Here is a 16,750-nt window from a genome sequence, read left to right as displayed (position 1 = left end):
CTCTTCTTTATTTTTTAAGTAACAGCTTTGGCTGCGCATGGTGGCTAATGCCTGTAATCCCAGCACTTTGGGAGGCCGAGGCAGGTGTATCACAAAGTCAGGAGTTCAAGACCAGCCTGACCAATATGGTGAAACCCTGTCTCTACTAAAAATACAAAAACTAGCTGGGCATGGTGGCGTGCACCTGTAGTCCCACCTATTCGGGAGACTGAGTCAGAATAGCTTGAACCCGTGAGAAGGAGGTTGCAGTGAGCCGAGATCATGCCACTGGACTCCAGCCTGGGTGACAGAGCAAGACTTGGTCTCAAAAAAAAGTAACAACTTTGTTGTTATTTGTTGTTATATGGTACCATACCATATAACATAAAATTCACGCTTTTAAAATGTATTCATGTACTATTCTTTCTATTTATTGTGAAATTCAATTTGGTAAAATGTGTTAACATTTTTAACATGTATTTCATGAAGGATATTGGTCTGTAGCTTTTTAGGTTTTTTTTTCCCTATGTCTGACCAATGTTGGTATAAATGTAACAGCAGTCTCATAAAATGAGTTGGAAAAGAATATGAAGAGGATTAGAATTAATTTACCTTAAATATCTGGTAGTGTTTGGCAATGTAATAAGCTGGTCCTGAAGTTTTTGTTGTGGCAAGATTTTTAATTGCAAGTTCAAGTTTTAAAATCGTATTTGGGTTATTCTAGTTTTCTATTTCTCTTGGATCAATTTGGTAATTTTTTTTTTTTTTTTTTTTTTTTGAGACGGAGTCTCGCTCTGTCGCCCAGGCTGGAGTGCAGTGGCGCGATCTCGGCTCACTGCAAGCTCCGCCTCCTGGGTTTACGCCATTCTCCTGCCTCAGCCTCCTGAGTAGCTGGGACTACAGGCGCCCGCCACCGCGCCCGGCTAATTTTTTGTATTTTTAGTAGAGACGGGGTTTCACCGTGGTCTCGATCTCCTGACCTTGTGATCCGCCCGCCTCGGCCTCCCAAAGTGCTGGGATTACAGGCGTGAGCCACCGCGCCCGGCCAATTTGGTAATTTTTAACCTTTCAAGCAACTTGTCCATTTCAGCCTAGTGTTGCAGAATTTATTGGCCTGAAGTCATTCACATTTCCTTTTTATCTTTTAACTGTCTGTATGATTTGTACTGATGTCCTCTCATTAATTACTGGCATTGTTAATTTGTATCTAGTCTCTTTTTCTCTTGATCAGTCTAGCTAGGAGTTTATCAGCTTAAGTTTTATTTATTTATTTATTTTGAGACTGGATCTCACTCTGTCACCAGACTGGAGTGCAGTGGCACCATTTTGGCTCACTGCAACCTCTGCCTCTGGGGTTTAAGCAATTCTCCTGCCTCAGCCTCCCAAGTAGCTGGGACTACAGGAGCACACCATCATGCCCAGCTAATTTTTATATTTTTAGTAGAGATGGGGTTTCACCATCCTGGCCAGGATGGTCTCGATCTCTTGACCTCGTGATCCACCCGCCTTAGCCTCCTAAAGTGCAGGGATTACATGTGTGAGCCATCGTGCCCAGCCTAATTGATCTTTTCAAAGAGTCAGCACTGGGTTTCAATAATTTTTCCTAATCTTTTATTTCATTGATATTTTTTCTTATCTTTACTATTTAATTTGGATTTAATTTGCTCTTCTTTTTCTGTCTTCTTCAGGTAGATGATTATTCCATTGATAGTGGACCTCCTTTTTTAATATAAGCATTTAAGCTATAAATTCTCCTCTAAGCACTGTTTAACTGAATCCCACAAATTTAATATGCTATGTTTTCTTTTTCATTTAGTTTAAAATGTTACCAATCTTTTCTGATTTCCTTGACTCATGAATTTAAAAAAATAGTATGTTTTTTATTTCAAATATTTGAAGAGCTTCAGATACCACTGTGTTATTAATATGTAATTTAATTATATTTGGTTAGTGATAATTTTAATTACAATCATCTAATATGTATTGAGACAATAAATAAATATTTATGGTCCAGGTTATAGTGTATTTTGGCAAATGCATCATGCATACTTGAAAGGAATACGTATCCTGCTATTATTGGGTGAAGTGTCTACAAATTTAAATTAGGCAAAGTTGATTAATCATGTTGACCAAATCTATATTCTTACCTATCATAAATCACTGAAAAAGGAAAATGAAATCTCTACCTGTGTATCAGCTTTGGCTTTGCGTATTTTGAAACTGTTACTGGGCACATACACATTTAGGATCATTCTGTCTTCTTGATGAAATGACCTTTTAATTACTACAAAATCTCTCTTTTTAGTCTTGATAATATTCCTTGTTCTGGCCAGGCGCGGGGGCTCATGCCTGTAATCCTAGCATTTTTGGAGGCTGAGACAGATGGATTGCCTGAGATCAGGAGTTCAACACCAGCCTGGGAAACATGGTGAAACCCCAGATCTACTGAAATACAAAAAATCAACCAGGCGTGGTGGCAGGCGCCTGTAATCCCAGCCACTCACAAGGCTGAGGCACGAGAATTGTTTGAACCCCAGAGGCGGAGGCTGCAGTGAGCCAAGATTGTGCCACTGCACTCCAGCCTGGGCAACAAAGTGACATTTTGTCTTAAAAAAAAAAAGAAAAAAGAAGAAAAATTCCTTGTTCTGTATCTTTTCTGATGTCACATAGTCATCCCAAATTTCTTATGTTCACTGTTTGGATGGCAAATATTTTTCTGCTCATTTAGTGGAAGAGTGTTAAAAGTAGATCAATCTATTGTTATCATTTAAAATATAATTTTGGGGCCAGGCGTGGTGTCTCAAGCCCATAATCCCAACACTTGGGGAGGCCGAGGCAGGGGGAATCACAAAGTCAGGAGTTCGAGACCAGCCTTGCCAATATGGTGAAACCCCGTCTCTACTAAAAATACAAAAATCAGCCAGGTGTAGGGGCATGTGCCTGCAATCCCAGCTACTCACGGGGCTGAGGCAGAAGAGTCACTTGAACCCGGGAGGCAGAGGTTTCAGTGAGCCGAGATCATGCCACTGCACTCCAGCCTGGGCAACAGAGTGAGACTCCATCTAAAAAAGACTAATAATAAAATAACATAAAATAAAACAAAATTCTTGCAGTCAGATAGTTGAATCTTGTTTTTTAAAGTTCATTTTTAATAATATTTTCCTTTTAATGTAAGTAATTTATACTTACTGTAATTATCAATATGGTTGGATTTAAACCATATTGCTGTTTGTATTTATCCCATCTGTTCTCTGTTCCCTTTTTTTCTGTTTTCTTTTTTGTTGTTGTTGTTTGAGACAGAGTCTTACTGTTACCCAGGTTAGAGTGTGATGGTGCGATCTCGACTTCTTGCAACCTCCACCTCCCAGGTTCGAGCGATTCTCCCGCCTCAGCCTCCCAAGTAGCTGGGATTACAGGCACCTGCCATCATGCCTGGCTAATTTTTGTAGAGACAGGGTTTCACCATGTTGGCCAGGCTGGTCTTGAACTCCTGACCTCAGGTGATCCGCCCACCTCAGCCTCCCAAAGTGCTGGGATTACAGGCATAAGCCACCGCGCCCGGTCTTTGTACTGTTTTATTTGTACTTTTTTCAGCATTGCGTTTTATTTCTTTTAATGGATTTTTAGCTATATTTCTTTTTATTTCTTTCTTTAGTGGCTGCTCTAAGGTTTACAATATGCATTATTAACCTAACAGATTACCTTTGATTAACAGTATACAACTTCATGTATAATGTAGGATCACCAACAGTACACTTCCATTCTGTTTTTTTGTCCTACTGTTGTTAAAACATTTTACTTCTGCATATGTTAAAAATTCCATATTGCTTATTAATTTTTTTCCTAAAATTTATCTTTTAATGGGAGCAATAGACACTGGGGACTACAAGTAGAGGGAGGGAGACAAAGGTTGAAAAACCACCTACAGGGTACTATGCTCACTACCTGGGTGATGAGTTCAATTCAACCTCAAACCTCAGCATCACACAATGTACCCTTGTACCAAACCTGCACATGTACCCTCCTAATTCGCACTAAATTTGAAAAAATTAAAAAATAAAAATTATCTTAAAAAAATTAAAAGCACAAGGAAAAATATCTCTTTTATATTTAACCATATATTTACCATTATTTGGCAATCTTCATTTTTTTTGTAGATTCAAGTTTCCATCTGGTATCTGGAAAAGGCAGTTTTCCTTTTGTCTAAAGAACTTCCTTTAATATTTCTTGTAGCGCAGGTTTGTTGGCACTAAATTCACTTAGTTTTTGTTTACCTGAAAAATTCTATTTTACTTTCAGTTTTTTATTTTTTCTTTTTATTTCTTATTTTTGAGACAGGGTGTCACTCTGTCACCCAGGCTGGAGTGCAAGGTCATGGTTCACTGCAGCTTTGAATCTCTGGACTCAGGCTATCCTCCTGCCTCAGTCTCCTGTGTAGCTGGGACTACAGGCATGTATCACCAATGTCTAGCTATTTTTTAAAAATTTTTGTAGTGATGGGGGTCTCACTTTGTTTCCCAGTCTGGTCTCAAACTCCCGGAAGCAGTGCTCCTCCCATCTCAGCCTTCCAAAGTCCTGAGGATTATAGGACATAGCCACCAAGCCCAGCCTTACTTTCGGTTTTGCAAGATTATTTTCACTGAATATAAAATTCTGATTTGAAATTTTTAAAAATCTTTCAGCCCCCTTAAAAATGTCATTCCATTGTCTTCTGGCTTGCATTGCTTCTTTGTTTTCCTTAATAGAGCCAGGGTATTGCTATGTTGCCCAAGCTGGTGATGAACTCCCAGCTTCTCACCAGAGCTTCCTGGGTAGCTGGGATTACAGGCAGGAAGCATTGCACCTAGTTTGGCTTGCATTTTTTCTAAAGAGAAATCTAAAGATTCTATATTTGTTCCCCTGTGTGTGATGAATTTTTTAAAATTCTGTTTTGATATATTTCTCTTTTTCACTGCTTTTCAGCAATTTAATTAGGACACACTTTAGGTGTGAAATTCTTTGTATATCCTTCTTTGAGTTCATTGTACTTTTTGGATTGATGGGTTTATAGTTTTCATAAATATGACCAAAAAAATTCAGCCACTATTTCTTCAATTTTTTTTCTTTTTTATTCTTTTTTCTGAGATGGAGTCTCGCTTTGTTGCCCAGGCTGGAGTGCAGTGGCATGATCTCAGCTTACTGCAACCTCTGCCTCCTGGTTCAAGCAAATTCTCCTGCCTCAGCCCCCTGAGTAGCTAGGATTACAAGTGTGTGCCACCATGCCAGGCTAATTTTTGTATTTTTAGTAGAGATGGGGTTTCACCATGTTGGCCAGGCTGATCTCGAACTCCTGACCTTGTGATCTGCCCGCCTCGGCCCGCCGAAGTGCTGGGATTACATGCATGAGCCACCATGCTCAGCCTATGTCTTCAATTTTTTTTTTTTTTTGACCTCTTCCCTCCATCTTTCTTCGCCTTCTACAACTCCACTTGTAGGTATGTTTGAAGCCTGATTTTTGTCCCAGAGGTCACTGATACTTTGTTCATTCACTCTTTTTTCTCTCTGTGCTTCAGTTTGGACAGTTTCTATTGCTGTATCTTTAAATTCACTGGTCTTTTCTTGGGCATTGTCTAAGCTGTTATTTATCCCATCCAGTAAAATTTGTACTTCAGATACTATATTATTTATCTCTAGAAGTGTTACTTTGTCCTTAAAAAAAAAAAAAAATTTTTATTTGAGACACAGTCTCACTCTGTCGCCCAGGCTGGAGTGCAGTGGCATGATCTCAGCTCACAGCAACCTCCGCCTCCCAGATTCAAGCGATTCTCCTGCCTCAGTGCCCTGAGTAGTTGGGACTACAAGCATGCACCATGATGCCTGGCTAATTTTTGTATTTTTAGTACAGCTGGGGTTTCACCATGTTGGCCAGGCTGGTCTCAAAACTCCTGAGCTCAAGTCATCCTCCTGCCTCAGCTTCCCAAAGTGCTAGGATTACAGGCATGAGCCATCGCCGCCCCAACTCCCACCTTGCCGTGATACTTTGTTCTCTTTTATATATTTTATTATTTCCTCTTATGTTTTCACTTAAGTCCTTGAGCGCATTCATAGCATTTATAAAAGCTACTTTAAAGTGCATGTCTGCCAATTTCATTATCTAAGTAACTTCCATGTCTGTTTCTTTTTACTGACTTCTTTTCTGGTTATGGGTCAGATTTTCTGGCTTGTTTGTATGTGCAGTAACTTTTAATTGGATGCTGTACTTTGTTTTTAGAGGCAGTTACCTATTAATCAGCTTATTCCTTATTGAGCCTTGTTTTTAAGCTTTTAAAAAGTCCTAGAGTAGCCTTCACTCTAGGGCCAATTTATCCACTCCACTTAATGGAGTGGAGTGGATAACTCTTCTGAAGATAGCTACTGAATGCCCTGTGTATTTACTGAGGTGTCTCTACAATGTATAGTTGGAAGAAACTTCAAGTAGTTTTGGTTTTGTGTAAAGTCTGGGGATTGTTTACCTTATAGATCCCAGTTAACTGTTCTTTTTCCAAACAATTTCTCTTTGCCTAGCCTCCTGAAATTTTACCCTATGCATGCACAGAGACTGGTATTCAGCTAAAGACTTGGGGAACATGCAGATTTCTGGAGATTTTTCTCTACTGGTAGTCTGCTTTGCAAAATTTAGCTGTTGGAGCCTCCCCAAACTCCAATCTCTGTCCCTTCAACTCAGCGAAATCATCAAGTTCTGTTCTACTTTCCCTTCCCTGCTATGGGATCCAGAAGTTGCCTCCAGGCAGAATTTAAGACTCTCATAGGACTCTTGTTTCCTTCTTCAGAGTCCTGTTGGCTAATATCTGAAAACAGTTGTTTCATGTATTTTATCCTGTCTTGTAGTTGTTTACAGAGTGGAGGAAAATCCCAAAGCATTTATCCCTTCATGGGCAGAAGCAGCAGTCTACAGGTTTGGGATCTTAATAAACTGAAATCACGACCCACATTTAGGTCTCAGTGCTTGTAGGTTTCCAACTGGGGGCTGTCTTGCTTCCATGTGTTCTTCCTCATATTTACTGAGTAAACATTTCCCTTGAGTGCTTCATTCACACTCCCAAACTTCTCACTCTTGTTCAGAATAGAATTCATTTCACAACTTTTCTTTCCTTTTAAACCCAAACTTTCTTCTACTGCTTTCAAAGCTGTTCTTTCCATCTGTTTAGTCTTTGCCTGTGTTATTTGCAAAAGACTCTATATGTTGACAAGGGCAATGAACCCTCTGAAGCTACTGAGTCTCACCACCATCAGAAGCAACATTATCCATGACCTTCCCAAATAAAGAAAAAGTCAGTGAAAATGTCCAAAGATTGCCTGAATCTCTCTGCCCTAGGACAGGCTAACAAAGTAATTTAAATAGCATAAGATGACCCTGAAGCTATTCAAAGAATGCTTCTGATTCTGCATGTGTATGCAATATAAAGAAGGTGCTTACTCAAGGGAAAGAGAGTTAATGTTTGTTGAATGCCTACTAAATGCCAGACATTACACCAGGGGTTGGCAAACTTTCTCCGTAAAGAGCCAGACAGTAGATATTTCAGGTTCTGTGGGCCATATGGTCTTTGTTTGCAACTATACATCCCTGCTTATAGTGTGACAGCAGCTGTGGCACAGTACTTTAAGAAATCAGTGTGGCCAGGCACTATGGCTCATGCCTATAATCCCAGCACTTTGGGAGGCCAAAGGTGGGGAGAACCTGAGGTCAGGAGTTTGAGACTAGCCTCGCCAACATGGCAAAATCCCGTCTCTACTAAAAATACAAAAATTAGCCAGGCATGGTGGCACCTGCCTGTAGTCCCAGCTACTCGGGAGGCTGAGGCAGGAGAATCTCTTGAACCCAGGAGGTGGAGGTTGCGGTAAGCCGAGATCACGCCACTGCACTCCAGCCTAGGCAACAGAGCGAGACTCTGTCTAAAAAAAGAAAAAAAAAAAAAAGGGAAAAAAAAAGAAATCGGTGTGAATGTGTCCCAAGAAAACATTATTGACAAAAACAGATGCTAAGTGAGATTTGGGCTCACAGTCATTACTGTCAACCCCTGCATTATATTATGTGCTTTACATATTAGATATAATCATATGAAACTTCTAATCTGTAACCATTTTTGTCCCTAAAAAATGGCAACTTCATATGGTCCAACTTAATAATATGTTAACCCATGTAATCTTCACAATAGGCTTTCAAGTGTGTTAATATCATCTCCATTTTATAGATAAAGAAACAGAAGCTCAAACATTAAGTAACATATAAATAATAGTAATGCTAGGATTCAATAAACTTGGACTGGTCTGCTCACTTGCATTCTCCCCCACCTCCATTTCCTCTACCTCCCACCAATACACATATACACACACACACACATTGGTAAAAATCGGCTCACAATGTAGCTCTGCACACTCTTAAATCTGTTATTCTACTTGCTGCTATAAAATGCTTAGTTTTGATAATTTAATTTTTATTAGAAATAAATGATTCTCAAAATGTTTATCCAGTTACTATATTCACAAATCGATTCTTTAGTTGTTTATTGCAATAGATGTCAACTTTGTGGAGCACTGAACAATTTAAATAAATGAATGCAATTTAAATAAATGCGTAAAACACTATGTTTGATATAAATGTGAAGACAGTTCTTACTTCTAATGCTTATAATTTGCAAAAGGAGGAATATAAGTATACAAATTAACACATAATCAAATGTCCCTTTCTCTGAGAAGTCATTTTTTCACTACCACTAACTGTAAGCAAAATTGGTTGTTCCCTCTTCTATGATCCCATTGCATTTGCATACTTCAGTTGTCACTGTTTACATACATATGTTTCCCACTAAACTCATCAATCTCTGAGAAGCAAGATCTTATCATTCCAACTTTAAGGGCCAGCACAGTTACTGGCCTATACGAGTTGTTAAAGTGAACTAAATATATGATCTGAGAAGGACTCTGTACTTCTTCTTCTTCTTTCTTTTGAGACATAATCTCACTCTGCCACCCAGGCTGGAGTACAGTGGCACGCTCTTGGCTCAATGCAACCTCCGCTTCCCGGGTTCAAGCAATTCTTGTGTCTCAGCCTCCTGAGTAGCTGGGATCACATGTGTGAGCCACCACGCCCGGCTAATTTTTTTTGTATTTTCAGTAGAGACAGGGTTTCGCCAATTTGGCCAGTCTGGTCTCAAACTCCTGGTCTCAAGCAATCCACCTGCCTCGGCCTCCCAAACTGCTGGGAGTACAGGCATGAGCCACCATGCCCAGCTTAGGGCTCTGTACTTCTACATTTGAGTCCTAGTGGAGGAAGCCTAACCTAACTTAATAGGTAGACAAGACTGAAAACCTAACTTATGAATAAATGCCTATAATAATAGTTGAGCCTTGGCCAATCTCAGCAGCCATACTTCAACCACTGATACACTGCTGAATGTTCAAACTGTGTCCAAATAAGGCAAACGCCAACCTGTAACCAATACAGCTGTTTCTGTACCTCGCTTCTTTCTGTACGTCACTTTCCTTTTTTGTCTATAAATTTGTTCTAACCACGAGGCATTCCTGGAGTCTCTCTGAATCTGCTATGAATCTGGGGGCTGCCCAATTTGCAAATCATTTTTTTTTCTTGTTCAATTAAACTCTGTTAAATTTAATTTGTCTTAAGTTTTCTTTTAACAGAGTTGTTCCACAAATGTCAAGTGAATGGATAGATTAAAACAATAAATAAAAAACTACAATAGCCAAAAGTTAACCATGTTAAGGCATTCTTTCTAGTACATACTACTTCAATCTTTAAAATAAACCTAGCAGTAACTATTCTTATAACTACTGACTCTTTAATCTTCACAATAACTCTACAAGTTATTGTTCGACAGTTACAGAGACTGCGATCCACAGACATTAAGTTGCTTGTGGTGACTCAGGTAAAGCCAGAGAGGAGGAAGGAAGGGAGAAATGAAGGAAACAAAGAAAAAGGAAAGAAAAAAGTGAAAAAAGCTTAAGCAGAAGAGAACTATAAATGAATTTCTAAGAGGGTTGGAGAAGGTAGCATGGGAAGAAGGACATAGGCAGGGTTTCTTAAAGAAAGGTCTTGGCTGGGCGCGGTGGCTCATGCCTCTAATCCTGGCACTTTGGGAGGCCGAGGTGGGTGGATAACCTGAGGTCAGGAGTTAGAGACCTGCCTGGCCCACATAGTGAAACCCCGTCTCTACTAATAATACAAAAATTAGCTAGGCATGGTGGCACACACCTGTAATCCCAGCTATCAGGAGTCTGAGGTAGAAGAATCGCTCGAACCCAAGAGATGGAGGTTGCAGTGAGCGGAGATCGCGCTATTGCACTCCAGCCTGGGTGACAAGAGTGAAACTTCATCTCAAAAAAAAAAAAAAAAAAAAGGTCTTCAAGGAAGGAGATAATTGTAGGTATTCTAGGTGGAAGGAAGAGTATGATTAAATGACAGAGTGGGAGAGTACCAACTATATTTGAAAAATAGTAAGATAAGTATTTAGCTAAAGCTGAGACACATATGGTGTAATATTCAATCATTCATTCAACAAATATTTATCAAATATTTACTCAGAGCCTGTATGGGAAAACAAACCTGGAAGGGAAGTTTCAGGCTAAAGAATGAAGGGTTTTGAATGCCAGCATAAACGAACCATTGAAAATAAGTAAGCAAGGCTGAATGTGATTCATGTTGTACTTTAGAAATATTAATTTTGGCTGGGTGAGGTGGCTCATGCCTGTAATCCCAACACTTTGGGAAGTTGAGGCAGGCGGATCACCTGAGGTCGGGGGTTCAAGACCAGCCTGACCAACATGGAGAAACCCCGGCTCAACTAAAAATATAAAATCAGCTGGGTGTGGTGGCACATGCCTGTAATCCCAGCTACCCGGGAAGCTGAGGCAGAAGAATCGCTTGAACCCGGGAGGCAGAGGTTGCGGTGAGCCGAGATCGTGTCACTGCACTGCAGCCTAGGTAACAAGAGCGAAACTCCATCTCAAAAGTTAGGGGACTTGGCCCTAATTGTTTGTATCTTTAGTAGAGACAGGGTTTCAACACGTTGGCCAGACTGGTCTCGAACTCCTGACCTGGTGATCCGCCTGCTTCGGCCTCCCAAAGTGCTGGGATTACAGTGTGAGCCACTGTGCCCAGCCTTCAGATTCATTTCTATTTAAGAGTGGGGCGGGGAGAGGGCTGTGTGTAGTTTTTATTTTATTTTATGTATTTATTTATTTTAATTTTTAATTATTTTATTTTATTTTTTTATTTTTAGACAGAGTTTTGCTCTTGTTGCCCAGGCTGGAGTGCAATGGCGCAATCTCGACTCACTGCAACCTCCGCCTTCCGGGTTCAAATGATTCTCTTGCCTCAGCCTCACAAGTAGCTGGGATTACAGGCATGCGCCACACACCCAGCTAATTCTGTATTTTTAGCAGAGATGGGGTTTCTCCATGTTGGTCAGGATGGTCTTGAACTCCAAATCTCAGGTGATCCACTCATCTTGGCCTACCAAAGTGCTGGATTACAGGCGTGAGCCATTGTGCCCAGTTCTTTTTATTTTATATAAAAGCACTGTGTAATGGTTTTACTTGTAAGTTATCTCACATTCTCAATGTGAAAATATTTAATAACTAGCTTTCTGAATCCTAACACATGCCCAAAGAGCTTTGATTCTAAAATTCCTAGTTTCTAAAATTCTGAGTGAATATTTTGTGGCCAATGACAGAAATACAGAAGACCATTAGTAATCATGAAAGAAAAGGCCAGGCGTGGTGCCTCACATCTGTAATCCCAGCACTTTGGCAGGCCGAGGCAGGTGGATCACAAGGTCAGGAGTTCAAGAACAGCCTGGCCAACTTATGAAACCCTGTTTCTACTAAAAATACAACAACAACAAAAAATTAGCTGGGTATGATGGCATGCGCCTGTAGTCCTAGTTACTCGAGAGGCTGAGAAGGGACAATTGCTTGAATCCAGGAGGTGGGGGTTGCAGTGAGCCAAGACCATGCTGTAGAATGGGGGTAAGAGAGTGAGACTCCGTCCAAAAAAAAAAAAAAAAGAGAGATTGAGAAAGAGGGAAAGAGAGAGACAGAAGAAAAAAAAAAAAAGCACAATAATAAAGTATCAAGCTGGGCACAGTGGCTCATGCCTGTAATTCCAGCACTTTGGGAGGCCGTGGTAGGTGGATCACCTGAGGTCGGGAGTTCAAGACCAGCCTGACCAACATGGAGAAACCCCGTATCTACTAAAAATACAAAATTAGCCGGGCGTTGTGGCGCACGCCTGTAAACCCAGCAACTTGGGAGGCTGAGGCAGGAGAATCATTTGTATCCGGAAGGCCGAGGTTGCGGTGAGCCGAGATCGCGCCATTGCACTCCAGCCTGGGCAACAAGAGCAAAACTCCGTCTCAAAAAAAAAGTATTAAAACTGAAAGAGTTGGCTGGGCACAGTGGCTTACGCTTGTAATCCCAGCAGTTTGGGAAGCCGAGGCGGGTGGATCACTTGAGGCCAAGAGTTCGAGACCAGCCTGGCCAACATGGCGAAACCATGTCTCTATTAAAAATACAAAAATTAGCTGGGCATGGTGGTACACACCTGTAATCCCAGCTACTTGGTAGGATGAGGCATAAGAATCACTTGAACCTGGGAGGCAGAGGTTGCAGTCAGCTGAGATCTCACCACTGCACTCCACCCTAGGTGACAGAGCGAGAGACTCTGTCGAAAAAAAATATAAAAATAAAAATAAAAACAAAAAAAAACTGAAAGAGTTTTCTTTGTGTAAGCATTATTAAATCCAGGAATTTAAAAAGAACTACACGTATTCATATTGACTGCACTGTAATAAGCTGTCTAAACATAATTCACGGTGTTAAAATTATTTCTCCTCTCTAGAAACCAAGAGTTTCCTTGTTAAAGTGTAAAATGAGATTTTGCCTACTTGTAACTCCTTGTTCTCACAGCTGAACTGTCACAACATGAAAACATTTTCCCACTGGTGAAGCTTTAGATACCTATTTTTCTGATGAAAGAGTACAAAAGGAATGGAGTTACTGACAATTCATACAGTATTCCACACCCTATTAGAGTACGACCACAAGCAAAGAAAATATGTTAACTCTGAAGGGAGGTGGGCAACAATGTTGTAAATGATTGTTGACTTCACTGAGTAGCCTGAAAATGCCCAAGACTGAAGTCTATTAGGTTCATAAGAGACTCAAGATTATAAAAGAATTGATGATAAGAGGTCTATTTCTTTGTCCTATTGGGTGAGTCAAAGGTTAATGAGAAGTATACTGAACAAAACATCTCTTATGTTTTTGCAAAGTATTTCTCATGCAGGATAAAAATGTAAGTGAAAAAGTATTTTAATTTAGTTAATTAACTTTTTTAAAAAAATAGCTTCACTGAGGCATAATTTATATGCCATAAAATTCACTCATTTTAAATATTCAATGATTGTTTAAAACTTTAGAGATGTGTGACCTTTACTATAATCTAATTTTTAGAATATTTTCATCACCCCAAATCCATTAATTTCTTGATCTACAGTATTTTCATAAATTCATAGAAGCCAATGATATCTAAGGCTACCTATATTCAAAGTTACACAAATTTCTTCAACTGAGCAATAAAAGTACAAAATGACCTCACTTTTAATGACCTTTATAATCAATCCTCTACTCTGGCACTAGGAAGCAAATGTTCAGGTGCTTTCTCTGAAAGTTAAACCATTCTAAGTATTAAGTTATGGCACACTGTCTTGGAAAGAAATTAATTATATTTTTGTTGGTAACACATTTCAGGCTGTTTACACAGCTGACATTTCTCAGCTGTACCCAATTCATGCCCTAAGCTGAGGACTATTTTGTTTTGTAGCAGATGCCTCCACTTGAATGATTTCAATAAGTATAAAAACACCACTGCCTGCAACAAATATAGACTACAAGTACCAGCATTATGAGTTTTTATACTCCTAATGAAACAGGTTTTATGACATATTATTTGGCCATGATATCCTCAGAATACTGGTTATAAGCCATTTTTGGCTAAATTCAAGCACTGGAGCTAGTGAATCTGCTGTGGCATCAGTTAAAAGCAGCTTGGCCCTAAACATCTTTGTTGTATCAAATCATGCAAGCTCAAGGCAACATCCTGCCAATGCGGCAACATTTGCTCTGGGGAGGTGTGGGCAGGCACCACTTCACAGGTTCTGGGACAAGGTGCAAATGGGAATAATGAGGCTAAAAGAATCAAGCCTCTTAATAGGGATTCCCTCTTGTGTTTGCTGTGACTTAAGAGCACCAAGTAGTATTACAGTCTTGGAAACAAACAGTTTTAGCTGCTTTCCATATTTTCCTATAGTAATTAGACTGCATGAAAACTCTTTGGCAAAAAATTAAATGTTATAAAAACCATTAAAACATGGGTCTCATAAAAGACCATGCCAACTCAATTCAATGAATTAGCACCTAAAATGTATAAGGCACTATTTTACAGGCAGAAGAATTGATCATATTTCATCGACTTTGCCTACCACTCTTGGAACTTGTACCTGATAAGCCAATTTCTGGTTTCTAAAAGGGTGGGGTGCAAAAGCAGTTGGCTATTTCAACCCTGTGAAGCCTCACATTTCCAGAGTTTCTCTATTATCTTATGTCCCTGCTCTTAAACAAGACAATTATTTTTGCTTTAAACTTTGTATCATGAAAATTTTCAAACATATACAAAGGTTGAGAAAACAGTATAATAAACCCAATATACATATCATCCAGATTCAACAATGAGTGATAGATGCCTAATCTAAATTAGCTCTATCCTCACTCACTGTGCCACGCATGGGTTATTCTGAAGCAAGTCTCAGACACCACTTCATTTCTTTAAATCAGTCAATTCTTGCCTGTAATTGTAATCTGCAATTATGATCACTTTTTTTGGAGTTATCTTAATTATAATGTTGACTCATTTATCGAGTGTCTACTATGAGCCAGGTACTATATTTATATTATCACTTATCTTCATAATAGTTCCGCAAATTAGTGAGAAAATTAAAGCTCAGAGAATTTAATGATATGCTCAGGTCTTAATTATTTTCTTCTATTTCTTCTATATACATAATTATTTCTTCTATAATATTACTATTTCTTGGAATAAGTTATTAGACAATACTAAGAACATTTCTGTTTTTCTCATGCCTCCTCAGGTAAACAGTAGACCATCATGTATGAACATTACTCTTTTATTTTTGTAAAAATAAATGTAGCATATTCTCTATCAAATTTCTCACTCAAGCAAGAAAAACAACAACAAAGAAAAACCAGAAGAAAACCACAAACACATCCCTATCCTTAACCGTAGATGACCAGCCAATAATTCTAATTATATACTATAATATCAATGCTGAAATCAGTTTTTTAGAAACAAATTTAGTACCTAAACCTAAAGATTTTTTTTCTGGAAATGTTTATTAAAAATAAAGGGGCTTTTGTTTTTGTTTTTCAGATGGAGTTTTGCTCTTGTTGCCCAGTGGAGTGCAATGGCACAATCTCGGCTCACTGCAACCTCCCTTTCCAGGTTCAAGTGATTCTCCTGCTTTAGCCCCGCAGCTAGCTGGGATTACAGGCATAAACCACCATGCCCAGCTAATTTTGTATTTTTATTAGAGACAGGGTTTCACCATGTTGGCCAGGCTGGTTTCAAACTCCTGACCTTGGCCAGGCACAGTGGCTCATGCCTGTAATCTCAGCACTTTGGGAGGCCAAGGCGGGCAGGTCACCTGAGGTCAGGAGTTCAAAACCAGCCTGGCCTACATGGTGAAACTTCATCTCTATTAAAACTACAAAAATTACCCGGGCATGGTGGAGAGCACCTCCCAGATACTTGGGAGGCTGAGGCAGGAGAACTGCTTGAACACAGAAGGTAGAGGTTGCACTGAGCCAAGATTGTGTCATTGTACTCCAGCCTGGGCAACAGAGCAAGATTCCATCTCAAAAACAAACAAACAAACAAACAAACTCCCGACCTCAGGTGATCCACCGGCCTCGGCCTCCCAAAGTGCTGGGATTACAGGTGTGAGCCACCGTGCCTGACCAAAAATAAAGGTTTTGCTATTTTCTGATTATTAAAGTTTCTGATTTTTAAAATTTCATAATCCACAAAGCATTTTCTAAAGGCATAGTGTTTACATTGTAATTAGATTCAAGTAGCATCTACATAAATTGTCTTAAAACTTTTCTGTCTTCCACAAAGAATTATTTTATATTAAAATATATAGTGGTGGTGCTGGAAGAGGAGTGAACTGTAGCTATTAGCCAGGCAGAAATATAATATTTACTAGAAAATATTGAAAGGTAATTCAATTCTTAGGCATAATCATTATTTCAGTATTGATCATTACAAGATGTTTATAAAGTCCCAATTTCTTTTTAGCCCTATTTATTTTAAAAATTAGAAGTAACTTGAGATTTCCAGAAACATTCTCATTTTCACTTTTACTTTTTAAAAAAAATTAGATATCTGGTTAGACAAGCAAGTTTGTGGGGAAAAGTGGGCAAAACTGAATTTCAGATGGCCTCCTTATATAGTGAAATTTACTCTCACAGAAAAGAGCAGTAAGTGGAAATGAAAAGAGATAGGAAAGGCTTCAAAAATTTACCATAGGAAAATCATTATAAAAAATATAATAACGGTAAAAATGACAGGCTATTTTCTTCCAGCTTCTTACAGTAGCGAAATTTATGGGTATGTTTGAGATTAAAGTGCTATTAATAT

At 39.2% G+C, this 16,750-nt stretch overlaps 1 protein-coding gene across 5 annotated transcripts in view; it reads right to left on the bottom strand.

The window, feature by feature from the left end:
• Positions 1–16,750, bottom strand: part of FAF1 (Fas associated factor 1) — a 518,996-nt gene that overhangs the window by 192,340 nt on the left and 309,906 nt on the right.

The sequence above is a fragment of the Macaca mulatta genome, chromosome 1 (assembly GCF_049350105.2).
Source record: "Macaca mulatta isolate MMU2019108-1 chromosome 1, T2T-MMU8v2.0, whole genome shotgun sequence".
Lineage (NCBI taxonomy): Eukaryota > Metazoa > Chordata > Mammalia > Primates > Cercopithecidae > Macaca > Macaca mulatta.
This window is presented reverse-complemented; position numbering and strand designations above follow the sequence as displayed.